Source organism: Solenopsis invicta, chromosome 13 (assembly GCF_016802725.1).
Source record: "Solenopsis invicta isolate M01_SB chromosome 13, UNIL_Sinv_3.0, whole genome shotgun sequence".
Lineage (NCBI taxonomy): Eukaryota > Metazoa > Arthropoda > Insecta > Hymenoptera > Formicidae > Solenopsis > Solenopsis invicta.
The window spans coordinates 14,316,260-14,331,747 of record NC_052676.1 but is presented as its reverse complement, the minus strand read 5'-3'; the positions used below and the strand labels follow the sequence as shown (position 1 = coordinate 14,331,747).

The 15,488-nt window shown below is 32.7% G+C and overlaps 1 long non-coding RNA gene and 1 pseudogene across 1 annotated transcript; one reads left to right on the top strand and one right to left on the bottom strand.

Annotated features, from left to right (window-relative positions):
• LOC120359357 overlaps window positions 1-10,841 on the bottom strand; it is a 62,329-nt pseudogene extending 51,488 nt beyond the window's left edge.
• Window positions 10,842-13,194: 2,353 nt separating this feature from the next.
• Window positions 13,195-14,470, top strand: LOC120359462. The gene is made up of 3 exons (XR_005576239.1): window positions 13,195-13,292; window positions 14,059-14,190; window positions 14,278-14,470. It is a non-coding gene; the product is annotated as an uncharacterized LOC120359462 (long non-coding RNA).
• The last annotated feature ends 1,018 nt before the right edge of the window (window positions 14,471-15,488 follow it).

The following is a 15,488-nucleotide window of genomic DNA, read 5'->3' as shown; positions in this document are numbered from 1 at the left end:
ACGAGGATTAATAATGCGTCGTATTAGTAGCAAAGTAATGACACGTGTGATATCTAACTTTTTACACATGTTGCAAAATATTTGATGAAAATTGTTGAAGTTTTTTAATTGTAGCTTGTTGCTAACAAAGTCTTGACAATAAGAAATTGTCACCCACAAACAGTACGCTGCATCGTCGATAAATAAACGCAGTAGAACTGGATCTGTAATATAAATGTTGAATAAATACTTTACTAAACATTAGGTCTATGTTAATGACAGCAGTTTTTAGGGCTAAATGATAAATTTTAATTTTTACCATCAACAACTTATTCAAACTGCGCGTCGCAAATATTCATCTAGCTTGAATTAAAATCATGTAGCTGGAAATATTAATGCTTTAAAAGGATGCATTTATAGGAAATCGGCTCCTGTAAATCTACATATAATGCATAGGTATGCAGTATATGCATATTGCATGTCTACTATTATAATTGATGTACAAACAATTATTCATGATTTTTAATACAATTTCTTTCTAAATTTAATTTTACAAATATGCTACTAACCCAGATAACCAAGTTAGATTCAGCACATCGGGCAATCTAATGCATTGCATGTATTGTTGTGAATTTGCAGGCAATTTGCTGGCTACAAAATTTAACGTAAAACTGAGTCAGCAACAGGAAAGCAAAAACACAACATCAGTTAATGAAATGTTAAAACCAAACGTTTATTAATAATAACATATCACGTTGACAGCAAACTGTCGGCTCGTCATGAGCTTGCATTCGTATATATCATAATGACAGCAATATGTCATCAAAATGATGGCACGTATGATATCAAAAGTTTAATACAAGAAGTAGAATATTTGGTGAATATTGTTAAAGATTCTAAATTGCAGCTTATTATCGACAATTTGGTGACATGACAATATTCGGTCCCGCCATGTGTAAGACCCCACGCGAACAAGTGAGTGCTGGCGCTACCGCTAGGCGGTCACGCCGCGGGGGATTTCTCGTGAGTCAAGTGCGGCCACAAACGTTATATCTAGGCGCCACCACGGCCGACTCCCCAATTCATACCATGGTTCGTACTTCAGTGAGCCTTTAGGAGCTACATGTTGTAACATCGAGACGAATACTCGTTCTCATTCTTTTAAAACATGACGTGTGTATGAGTATAGAACGCTGTTCTACATAAAATTTTATATCTATGGTGTAGAAATCCCAATCAATTTGAATTACTTTTTTTTTTAATCGATTTTAATCGCACATTTTCGGCAGGGAAGTATCTTGAGACTATATTAATATTCTGGTGAAAGAATTTTGCAAATATTGCAGCAGATATATACAAATTTCTCGCAAGAATTCAACTGCAGAATCTTTCAGAAGAATTGAGTATGAGAAAGCAGATCATAACGTTCTGTTTGCAGAATCTTTCAAGAATCTGCTGCAAGATTTACTGCAGTCTTGCAGAAAATTACTACTAGAATAGTAATCAAATTGCTGACAACAAAGCTTCACGTGTAGATATCATGTATGATGATGACTTGCTGACATTTTGATATCAAACACATCAGTTGAATGTAGTGCACGCATGGTAACAATTTGCTGGCAATTTGCTGAATTTAAATGAAGACTTTAATGACGTCAGAACAATAGACAGTTTGTAGAAACACCTTGGTTCTAGTTTGATGAAATTGAATGCGGAATAAGTGACAGCAAAATGTCATCTGATTACGGTCATTTGGCTATCAGGGTAAGATGATGCGGCACATAAGTTATAATTTTGTCGAAATATTATTTGGAGATTAATTGGACAGACAGTGTCAATCTGATAAAAGGTTAATACTCGTACACATCTATGTACTGTTTAAGCTTATTAGTTATATTATTAAATAAAATTTATATTTCTTCTATATAAGCTTGAATTTTGATTTTTATTTGCGTAATGATTTGAATCAAAAGTCTCTTTTTGTTAAATTAAATTGTTTTAAAAACTTTTTTTTGTTTTCTCTTGTTTTCAAAAAGGATTTATAAATAAAATGATAATGAGGACATGAATCCATTTAAATTTAAAATAATAAATAGCTCACCTTGTATTTCAATAAATTTCTTATTCGAGTCCATTTGCATCTAAAAATACTCGGAGACTTTAAAGCGAACTCTAAAGTAAACTCGGATAAATTAAAACAAATTGTAATGGTCAATTGATTTAAATTTACTTTAGTTTGCTAGGAGGATGTACGTCAAATGTTCCGAATCTCATTTGTAATTATTTAACCTTTTCTTCTTTATGCTTATTGAAAAAAAATACAATGCAAAAAATTACTGCATTGAGAGAAAAAATTGTAGTGGTGGCAACTATATAAGGAGACAACAAATTTGGTTAATAAAATTTATAATACATGGACATGCCTGGAATTTTTAGCAGGGTAGTTAAGCCAAACTATATTATAGAACTATAATATATAACAACCAAGTTAATGGTTAAGAGAACTAATAAAAATATTTGTAATTAGTAGAGAAGAAGAGGGTAATATGGCACCCATTTTCGTATTATTAAATCATTTTGTTTATAATTAATATTTTTTATTAAAACTTGAACGATTACATTCGTCAAAGTGTTGTTTGACAGATTCTAGGCTCAAAGTAATGAGATATTTATTATTTAGGACGTAATTTATAAAAATCTAATGCTCTGCATAATCGGTGGTAGAAAAAAAGTGGTTGTAATATGGCTATCTATAAGAATAATTTAAGAAAGTTAGTTTAGTTTAGAAGAAACACAGTATCTTGTTACAAAATTATGTATTTTTAATTTTTCATTGTTTAGAATTTTCCTAATATAGAATTTTCTTGCGTTCAGTAACTTTAAAAATACCATTAGAAATTTAGTTAGAAATATCATTTTATCTCTGTTTAACATTAAACAACAAGCATAAAATAATGTTTTTAATGTTTCTAAACACCGCTCTCTAGAATGACGATCGATTTATCGAAGAAATATTTCAATATAAAAATGTCGCTTAAAAGGCCATACCCATACAGCACAGAAAATTGCAGCAACATTACAGCAATGTTGCAATGTTGCAGATTGCAATGCAATATTACGGAGACATTGCAGAAACATAAATTAACAATATGCCTTCAATATCGCATGGCATATGCCAGTAATATTCCGGAAACATTACAATATCATAACTTTTTAATAAAGTAGTGGTAATAAAAAGCAGAATATTTGCGTATAATAATATATTAATTTAACTCATCCATAATTATTCATCCGCATTTAGCAAGCTAAGGTCGGGCGACGTTACTAAATTTTTCGCTAAATCTCTACATTCCCTAACAATACAACCGTCTATATATCGACTGTAAGTCGACTTATCCAAGTCATTCTTTCAAAGTTGTCTGCAAATCGATTTTGCATAGACGTCTGCAGACATTCTTCAAATGTTGACTCTATAGGGCCTCGCACATGAAATACATAACAGAACATAAGCGTAGCATAAGGCCTCTGAATCAATGGGAATCTTATGTACATCAATATGGCGACTTTATGCTGGATGCTTATTGGTTCATCGGTCTTATGCTATGTTAATGTTATGTTATGCATTTCATGTGCGAAACCTTCAAGACTCTGAAAAAAGGCATGCGGTCCCGTGGTGCTGTGTGCATCATAGTATTGTTGAGAAACATAAATATTCATATCAATAGAAATAAGTCCATATATGAAGAAACCTCGATCTACATCCCAATAAACAAACAATATTTTTTAATTGTTTTTTAATAAAAATTTTTTCATATTTAATTTAATTATTGTGTTATATTGATATATATTTTCTAATTGCACTCTTATTTAAAGAAATAACAGAAAAGTTATTCTAAATGCTATTCTGCATTTGCAAAATTACTAAAAAAAAACTATAATTTTATATTTGTTTATATAAATACTGAGCTTTAATTATACATATTTCATTTTTTCGTTAACGTATATTGACTTGATCTATCAGTTATATACACATATCAGCATAAAGTGTTTACAGGTCATCATGAGGGATCAATTCGCAGCGATCACGGAAGTCAAGCAACGTTCACCAAAGTCGCGACTTGGATGGATGACCGCTTGAAAATTTCCGAAAAAGATTCGCAAGATTTTTTTTGCGAAAAATGTTTTTTTTAAATGTTACACAAATATTGTTTTGCTCATTCGAATTATGTGGTGTAATAATATTTATGTGAATATTTTAGAAAAATGGGATGTTTTAATGCAATATTTCAAAAAGCGGACATCTTAATGTTGCTGTAATCTTCCAGCAATGTTGCAGCAATGTTTCGCAATCAAAATGCAATATTACAATGTTTCAATGAAATCATTCTGCCATGTTCTTGCAATCTCTCTGTGCTGTATGGGTATTAATGAAATTCCATGTTATTGTTTTAACTTTGTATAACTCAAAATGTGTATAGCTGAATAAAAAAGTAAATATTAAAAAAAAACACTCAAGTGTATATACATTCGTGTGATAATACACTCAAATTTAATAATAATGAGAAAGTATTTCTTTTTTTTTTAATTTACGTCTTAAATCCTCACAGAGATAGGTTATATGACGTGTGGTAAGTGTGACTCTACTCGCTCTCGAGCCTCGATCGTAATAGCATCCGGTCACGCAACGCTACATGATTCTACCCGTCTTCTTCACAAAATCGAACAATACTCCAATTTTTTTCCAATTCTCCTGTTGAATTAGTTCTATAACGCTCTCCACTCCATCCATGTTCTCACGGTGCAATATTTCGCCCATTTCCATTCTTTGTTCATCGTAGCGACTGCAGCGCCATATTAAGTGATCTATATCCTCAAATGCATAGCCGTATTCGCATCTACTGTTTTCGATATATCCTTTCCTTGCCAAAGAGGCATTTAAATTATAATGATTAGCTCTTACTCTATTTATAAATATAATGAAATATCTTTCTGCTCTTAACTCATGGAACCACGATTTTTTTTCTCTATCTTATAAAAGTTTTCAAAATAGTGGACTTCTTTTGTTTGAAAAAGTCGATTGTTAGTAATAATGGTATTTTCCCACTCTTCTTTTTTCGTATATGTTCTGAGATCGTAAGTAGAAACCTCTACTTCTTCGTTAGGTGCTTTCTCTGCACCAAGTTTTGCCAAATGATCCGCCAACTCGTTTCCAGTAATCCCGCGATGTGAAGGAATTCATACATATTTTACGCTCTTCCCTATAGTTGTTTTAAATCTACAGTGCCATTTTTTAATTTCTAAAATATATTTATTCTGATAGACATTCATCTTGTTATTACTAACTACTTGTAGTACCGACTTACAATCTGCTAGTATCACATAATCTTTGTACCTATTTCTTTTTTCGTAAGCTATTTCTAACGCTGTTTTTATTGCAAAAGCTTTCATCGTAAAGATAAAACATTTCTTGGGGAGACTAAAACCCCTCATCTTGATTTCCCATTACTATACCCACCCCGGTAGCCATTGATTCCTCTGACCTTGATCCATCTGTGTAAATGAATAATGTTTCTTCTTCCAGATTGTGTTTGTGTTTTATGTCGTTAATTATCTTTTTATCTATATTGTTGTAACCTTTGACCTTTTGGATATCAAAATTGTTATTTTTTGGTAGCAACTTTAAGTTCTCTCCTATTCCATGTTCTATCTCTATTTCTTCGCTTATTGTGTCATAATCCATTTCCCAAATATTGTATTTCTTTTCGCTTTCTCTTATTATATTACGATATCTACGTACATATTCCCACGCCCAGCTAAGTATGCTAATATTGAAAGCGGGATTTTTATATCTCCTGTATCGTTCGACCCCCAATAATCCGTCCAAACTATTGCCTATTTCTTCACTTCCATATTTATAGACCTTAAAGCAGAAATTTTTTGCTAATATTAATGATCTATCCATCAAATATATCAACGTCGTCTCAGCAATAATTATATTGTGGGAGTCGAATTTCTGTATTCTAATGCAGTACGCACGCCCAAAAACTGACCTCTCTTAATCTTTAATTGTGCGGTGCAAGTACGAGGAGCGTATATGAAGCATCCATAGTCCACCGTGGATCGCACCAGACTTTTATATAACATAAGCGCTGTATTAACTTCTATCCTCCTCTTGACACTACTTAAATATTTAAGTATCGAATTGTCTCGGCTAACTTTTCTTCTTACTTCTTGTATTTGTTTATTAAAATTAAGCTCATTATCTAACCATATTCCTAAAAATTTTGCTGAGTTGTGATTCTGCACTTTTTCGTTATCTAATCTAATAAATAGTCCTCTATCGTAGTATCCTGTTTTAGAGAATTCTACAAGTTGTGTCTTTCTCGGCTCCAGGGAGAGACCCAACTCCAATAAATTCTCTCCGATTACATTTACCGCTGCTTCTAAACTAACTCTATTGTTTGCTCTATTGTTGCTACATTTATACACTGCTATATCACCTGCAAATTGTAATACGTGGATATCCCTTGTAATGTTCTCTGTAATATTGTTAGTGTACAATGCATATAATATCAGGCTAAGCACTGCTCCCTGAAGCAATCCCTTATTTACATTTCTCCAAACTCTCCTGTTACCATTGAACACAAACTCTGTTTGTCTTGTTTGCAACCAATTAACAACAAAATTGGCAATCCTTTTTCAGCATTTTTTTAGTCGCAACTTACCATATATCACCTCGAAATCCACATTATCGTAAGCAGCTGATACATCTATGAACGCATCCAATGCATACTCTCCCTTCAAAATCGTGTTCCCTATGTCAGCCAAAATTTTAGCCAAATTCTCTGTGCAGGATTTACCTCTTCTAAACCTATTTTGTTATTCATTTAATTTGTTGTTTTTTTCTATCCACCAAATAAATTTTTCATTAACCATGCGTTCCATGACTTTGCCCACGTAGGAGGACAGAGCTAAAAGTCGGACTTTCTCTTTGCCTACTTTGTCTGTAAAAAACATCTGGTATTTTTACCAATCTTTTGGAATAACCGCCGTCCAAATGAAATTATATATGTTTAATAGTACTTTTTTTGCTGATTCCGGAAGTGTAGCAATCATCGGATAACTAATACCATCAATTCCCGGGGCTGAATCTTTTTTAGTCATGCTGAGAACACGCTCCAATTCTTGCATACTAAACAAATTATCCATTGATGACTCCTCGTTTACATTGAGATCCAAATACTGCGCATTTTCTTTTGGTACCCATGCTGGGGTTATATCATCAATAGTTTTAATTATTTCTTTTTCCCTGTCTTTTGTAGCCCATCCTGTCCAATTTATTTTACTTCTAACCTTTTTAAAAACTCTTATCGTATTTCAAACGTAACTGAGACTAGTAAATCTGTTAATGCTATTACAGAACCTGATAAAATTTTCCTTTTTCTTTTTGTTGAATGTTTTTCTAGAAAGTGCTTTTACTCTTTTGTATTCGATATAATCTACTATGTCCCGAGAGTGAGTCCATTTATTTAATTTACTTTTTCTTAATTTAAGTATCTCCTCGCATTCTTTATCCCACCACCTGACCTGCTGTTTCTGTTTTCTTTTTACTTGGTGCTTCGTTAAATTATCTTTGCCCCGATTGTTATCATTCAGTTGTTTCTCTGAAGCTAGTTTGGCCGCTTTTATTATATAATAGTATTAACTAAATTTTCGTATTCTTGTTCCATCTTCTCTACATTCTGTATACAATCTAGAGCCTGCTCCCAGTTTGCCTCTTCTATTAAAGATTCATATTGTGTCTAACTTGTTTTTTTGTTTGTAACTCTGTTCGAATGTTTTATATACTTTTGTACTTCTACTTTAAAAAAAAATTCGATTAAAAAGTGGTCCGAGCCCCATAGATCCTCCAGCTGTTTATAGTTAATATTGTCTGTTAAATTTCCTTTCGTAAAAATCAAGTCCAAATTAGAGGCTTGTTGGTTATCATAGTTTATTCTCGACTTAGTATCTGTATTAATGCATATATAATCCTTGTTCAACATTGCGTCAAAACACCCTTCTCCGTTGTTATCTATTCGTTCGCAGTTCCACAGTGTGTGGTGAGCATTGAAATCACCAACAATTATGCTATTTTCCAAGATTTCTTCAAACCTCAATAAATCACCCTACACTGCGGGTCTGTCTGTACCACCTGTCTCCTATGCACCCATGTCAGGTTGTATTTTATATTTGTATTATTGCCTCTAATACCGACCATGTCAAAGTTGTCTGATCTCACTTTCCACGTTTTTATAGTCGAGAATTCAATACCATTCCTAACCAAGATTGCCACTCTCCCGAAACCCTCACGATTGTTGGATTTAACCGTTTTAAATCCTGCAAAGTAGAATGGTTTATTGCTTGACCATTTGGTTTCCGTTAGTACAATAATATCATATGTCTGAATAAGGACTAAAATTTCGGCTTTTTTGCTTTTAATACTTCTTGCATTCCACACTAGTATCTTAGATATTATTAAACACCCTGATAGAAAACAAACATTTAATTAAATAAATACATACAAATATCATATGTCTGGATCTGGGCACAACTAAATAAATACCCAAATCCATAAACAGTTACATGGACTACCACATACATAACCAAGTGAATATATAAATACATTTATAAATATATTAATTAAATAATTTTTTAAATAGATAACTCTAAAATGTATAAATAAATGCATCAGTAAACACAGAAATGTGTATATACAAATAAACAAATGCCCAGTAGAACCAATAAATAACCTAGTGTTATAGATAAATTCATAAATATGTATATAAATAATTAGATAGTTTCTTAAATAAATAGATCTAAAATGCATAAATAACTAAATCTGTGAACAAATATATATATATAGGTATATATATATATATATATATATATATATATATATATATACATGAATAAATAAGTATATCACCAAACCTAAAAAAGACAAAAATAAAAAACAAAAGAAAACCTGGAAAAAACAAAAATATAAAACAAAAGAAAACACAACAGAAACATCACAAAAAAAATAATTGTAATTAACTGGACGAGTATTGTATACAGTCACTTTTTTGAATTAATTAATTAGTAAACCCCTCAGTTAACTACCAGATTTCTGGAGACACTACCAGATGTATCACTTGCATTTAAATCTTACTACTGTGTCCAAAAAGTAAGGTGACATTGCATTTATTTCGAAAATTCTTTATTTATTCTTGCAAATCAATTTCGTCCCCTTCAAAGTAATCCCCCCCTGATATAATACACTTATTCCAACGGATTTTCCAATCTTCGAAACAGTTGTAATAATCGATTTCAGGAATGGCCTTTAGCTCCTTCTTCGCAGCGGCTTGAATCTCTTCTATCGACTCGAAACGGTGTCCCCGGAGCGGCCGCTTGAGTTTGCTGAATAGCCAGAAGTCGCATGGAGCCAAATCAGGTGAATACGGTGGTTGTGGAACGATATTAGTCGAGTTTTTGGTTAAAAAATCACGAATAATCAGCGCAGTGTGTGACGGTGCATTATCGTGGTGCAAAAACCAAGTGTTGTTTCGCCACAATTCCGGCCTCTTCTGTCGGATAGCGTTACGCAAACGACGCATAACGTTCAAATAATATTCCTTATTGACTGTTTGGCCCGGCGGAAGGAACTCGTAATGCACAACACCACGATAATCGAAAAAAACAGTCAGCATAACCTTGATTTTTGAGCGACTTTGACGTGGTTTTTTCGGTCTTGGCTCACCTTTGGCACGATATTCACTCGATTGGTCGGTTGTTTCGAGATCGTAAGCGTAGATCCAAGTCTCATCTCCAGTGATAATGCGTTTTGTCTTGTCAATGTAGTCGGAAAGCATTGCTTCACACACTTCAACGCGGCGCCTTTTTTCCAAAAAATTCAATGATTTTGGTACCAGTCGAGATTTGACGCGTTTGAGAGCCAACACATCCTTCAAAATGGAATTGACCCAGCCTTTTGATATGCCAATCTCATCAGAAATGTCTCTAATGGTTAAACGACGGTTTTCCAACACCAAATCTTTAATTTTTTGGACGTGAGCTTCGTCGGTTGCGATTGATGGTCGCCCAGAACGCTCCTCGTCTTCAACACGTTCTCGACCTTCATGGAAGTCTTTGTACTACTTGTATACATTTTTTTTCGACATAACCTTATCGCCAAAGGCATTCTGCAGCATCCGCAACGATTCTGCAGCAGAAATTTGATTCCGCAAACAAAATTTAATGCAAATTCTTTGCTCAACAAATGTAGACATGGCAAAAAACGAGAAATTCACTTTTAGCAGCTCACAAAACAATGCGTATCTCAAACACTAATGGATATTTTGACGTGTTACTTCTCTTGGATGTCAAAGACAGTCCTACCAACCTAAAAAAAATTTTATTCCTTCAAATCCGTGCGCGCGGGAGATTTAAAATGCAATGTCACCTTACTTTTTGGACACAGTAGTATATTACAATCGATCCCTATCTTGCCAAAAACTCTTTCTATTATTAACTAAATATTCTCTATTCCTTCTTGTTTCCTCCAACTGTCTATCCAGAAAAGAGCGTTTCTTTGCTAAATTATCTGCTCTATCCCTCATATCTTGTTGATCCTGAATATTTTCTTCTCTTGTGTATTGATATATCCATTCTAGAATATTATTTCTGAATCTTTCTGAGGAACAGAAAATTGTACGGAACTTATCTAACATGTTATTTTGCACTTCCCTTGGTTCTACCTCTTGTGAAACAATAGATGTGCTACTACCGAAAATATTATTATTATTTATAGCTATGCCTCTTTTCTCCTTTGTGATTTCCATTTCCCTATTATTAAAATCCTTATAGTAATTTTGGTATGTCATCTTTCTTCTTCTCATCTCGCTCCGTTCTCTTATTTCCGCTAAATTTGGTTTGTTTATTAATATTGGACGGTTAATTTTCCAATTCCTATTCAAATTCTCTACCTGTGTTTTTGTTTTGTCCCTATACAATTCTTTATTTGCCCTAACGTTGTCCTGGGAAGGTCCCAGATGCGCACAGGCCCAATTGGATACTACCAATTATAGCGGCCGATGCCTAGAGTATTTCCGTTGGTTGGGTTAGATTACATTACGTGATTGGTGATGTCCGATCGGGTCTGTGCGCATCTGGGACCCTCCCGTCACTTTTACTATTCTTTCCATAAATCATTCTTTCCGCCTCACTGTAGGAGAGATTATTGTAACCTATTGCTACCTTAATCTCTTTATTAATTTCATAGACTGGGCACCTTTTATTTGTGGATTTATGTCCCTCCCCACAATTTCCGCATTTTACCGCCCTATCACACGTCCTATTATCTCCGTGTGCTGCTTCGCTGCATATAATACATCTGGTAGTATTTCTACACCTGGCCTTGATGTGACCATAATGAAAACAATTATAACATTGTACCACGGACTCTACATACGGGCGTATTCGTAAATTGAATTTCAGGTTATCAAACACAGTTAAACTGTCTTTAATTGTATTGCCTTTCATTGTGACAATAAAGTTGTTTGTGAACCTTATGTTCCGCTTTCTTAAGTTCGTTATTCCAAACTCTTTTTCTCATATTCTCTATACTTAAAATATTGTTTTTTTCAACTACATTATGCCACAATTCGGGAATACTATAAAGCCAATCCGAAATTACTCCCTTGCAAAAAGCTGTTTTCTTATTTATATATCCCACAAATTTTTCTTCTTTAGAGTCTTTTAGTTTATCCAAAAACGAATTTGCCTCTTTTACCTGATAAAAAGTAATGATAGCTAGATTGAATTTTATCATTGTAACATTTTCAACAGTAATCTTATTTTTGTTACACCAATTTAAAATTATGCAACAGTTTTTTCCTTTACTTAACGTCATGTTTGCCTCTGAGAACTTACAAAAAACTTTATAAATACCTTTACTTGATTCTATAAATCTGTCACTATTAAATTCTTTGGGAAGGTCCCAGATGCGCACAGACCCAATTGGACACCACCAATTATAGCGGCCGATGCCTAGAGTATTTCCGTTGGTTGGGTTAGATTAGCTCTCTTTGTTCTAGTCAGCGGAGGGCTCCATTTGGCTCTTTTTCCCGTTACTTTTAACTCTACACTCTTTGCTCTGGCTGTTGTTACATTCAAATTACTCTTGTTCCCCTTTCCGAGCGGGAAAACTGGAGACATTTTACTCTACTTAAATCAGTTATAGACAACAGTTTGTTTCTATGCGTTTTCGTATATGATATACTCCTCTCAATGTTCAAAAACTATCGCGAGACTCGAGACAGCGCCACACTCACACGTCCGATCGTTCCGGCGACTCAAACGCGACTCATAATAAGAAAGTATGAGTAATTAAAGGTTAAAGGTGAACCTTGAAAAAGTTTAGAAGTGGTCAAAAGTAAAAATGCCTTATAACAATTGTCACTTATTATGTATTGTCATATTAACATCACTAAAAAATGGCGGGCTACTAAATGAATAACTCCATAAGCAATGCTTAAAATACGTCATCTAATAACGGAGATAATAGGGGTAACCATATTGTCGACAGTAACCATAATACCCTCTTTTCCTCTATATTATATAGTATATTACAACAATTTTGTATTAATTCTCTTAAGCATTAATAACTTATGTTACAATAACTGTGTTATAGTTCACTTAACTATATATTATAATTCTATTAACAAAATTTGTATGGTTATCCCCTTACAGTTGCCACCACTACAATTTTTTCTCTCGCTATATTATTGAAGAACTGCAGTTTTTCAATATACTAATAATTTTTTTTGTATTCTTGTAGATTTTTTTCTATACTAGGATACAGATAGTGTAAGTTGATTAATTGTATTGCAATTATAATCTTAGATAATTTTTTAATTTGTCTTTAATTTTGAAATTTACAAAAGACTTCAATAATGATAAAGAAAAAAATATACGACAATAGAACAGCATTTACGATTTCAAAAGTATATTTAATAAAAAATTAATTTTTAAAACAAATCTTTATTTATTCAAAAATTTTATCGTATCGTAAAAAATACATTCAGCAAAAGTTTAATACATTGTCTTTCATTCAAATTAGAATTATAGCTGAAAAGAACAAACCTTCTGTGTAACTTGGGTTGAAGTATCGGTTAACGACCGTATCGATCAAACAATGCGGTTTGTAATTAAAGTATCAAGAACATGGCATTGAATGTGGTCGCGGAAATCAAACGAACTGTCAACCCAAATGCTTGCGCTGTTTATGGCAGGTAAATGAAATTCATGTTAATTAAGTACAAATTATATTGTTCGAGATGGTTAAAGACCATTGTTGAAAACATTTAAGGATATCCGCCAAGGTTCCAGAAATTTCAAACTCATCGATCTGCAATGAATGCTTTTAAAGCTTATTTTCCAACTATAATATCTAGAACTTTCATTCGGGAAAAAAATAGTTTATTCGAATTTATTGCGTATTCTCTAATTTATTTCTTTGTACATCTCTTTATTTATTTCTTTATTTATCTCTTCAGAAATTTAACAAATCTTCTATATATAGTTTCTAGCAAAATTTGTTTCTTTGGTAAAAGTCATAAATGAAAAAGTAAAAATTAATTTCTGTATCTCATTTATCTTACAATTTTTATTCTACATTTTCTAGTTTGATTTTTGTTCAATAAAATTTGCAATTTGTCAAATAAATTTGTAACTGTGCATCAAGAATTGCAATTGACTCTCATTAGCCTTCTTTAAATATCATTATTTTTAATTCTAGAAAGTCTTTTTATAATTTTATTGTTATATATTTTCATTATCTCTTATCCACAATTAACTCATGAATTACTATTATTTTATAAACATCTTTTTTAAGACAATTTAAGAGTATAAGATTTTATCTTTCCTTTGCAATAGCTTCTTGCAATATCTGGCTTTGAGTTACATATAATTACGCTAAATAATAATTTCTTAATATAAAAATATTAGTGCTGATTATTTCCTGTGGTCACGAAAAGAAAACTGATCACATGATTATAGAGTGCCATCGGTCGGGATGGATTGGACAAGAATCACATTTTGCACGGACGTGAATAAATCTGTGATTGTACATAACTTCGAGTAACGCGGCTGGACGCAGGTTGGTCCGGAAGATGATTGAAACTTTTACTGGTAATCATAAATCGTGATACGTATAAGATTTGTACATTACTTAGGAACTCATTATTTATTTATTTGATATTTTATTATTTATTGCAGGGTCGTTACGCTATCCTGCAGGAGTATCTACGTTGAAACTGGGTACAGGAGAAATGGTAATCAGTAAGATCTTCCAACCGGAGATGTTCATTATTAATAATGAAATTTAAAATCGTGTTTAAAAATTTACTACTTTAAAGTGTATTTAAAAAAAATAAACAGACTGTGCGTGTTTTAAATTTTAAATTCTTCAAACACATTAAATTCTTGTCTTTTAGAATGATGTTCCTTATATATAAAAATTGTAAATATTTAATTAAAAATTAATACTACACACATTTTAAAGAATCGATATAACGTATTAAACGAAGTTTTGCAAACTTCCGTTTTATTAGAGACGTAACATTTTAGAAAAAAATTTGGTTATGCTAGAATCATCAATCACTTCCCGAATCATTATGAACTCACGCGTAAAGATCTCCTAGTGAAGAACATTAAGCGGTACCGAAAGGATTTGAAGCGAGAGGGAAATCCTTTGGCGGAGCGCGTGGAGGATCCAGGCAAATATCTATATCTTGACTTTATACCGGTGACTTTTGTCTTATCTGCGGGTGAGGTCATACTCCCCATACAATACAGAAAATTCCAGCAACATTGCAGCAACGTTGCAATATTGCAGATTGCAATACAATATTACGGAGACATTGCAGAAACATAAATTAACAATATGCCTGCAACATTGCATGGCACACGCCAGTAATATTCCGGAAACATTGCAATATCATAATTTTTTAATAAGTAGTGGCAATAAAAAGCCAAAGCAGAATATTCGCGTAGGGGAGACTCGGGCAAAAGGAATCGTTTGTTTTCAAATGGCTATAATTCTATGTTCAAATTATCAAATTTACAAAATAATTATTCTAAAATGTAGCTTGAAGTCTCTACTTTCTGAAACTAACGTTGAATTTTGCATAAAATTAATTTTAACTACCCTTACTTGACTTTTACGACGACACCTTTTTTAGACACTTTTTAAAACACCCGGGCAAAAGGAATCTCCAACTCGGGCAAAAGAAATCGCCTAAAAAAATTACTAAAAATTATTAAAAAACGGACTTTAAAGGTGAAAAACTTTATTAATCTGACAGATATTGAAAATAAGTAACAAAATTAAACATAGTTTTGAAAAGAACGATTAGGAAAATTACGAAATTAAGGTATTTATTACAATTCTTGGCAGAAATCGCATACATAGAAACCTATGGTATAAC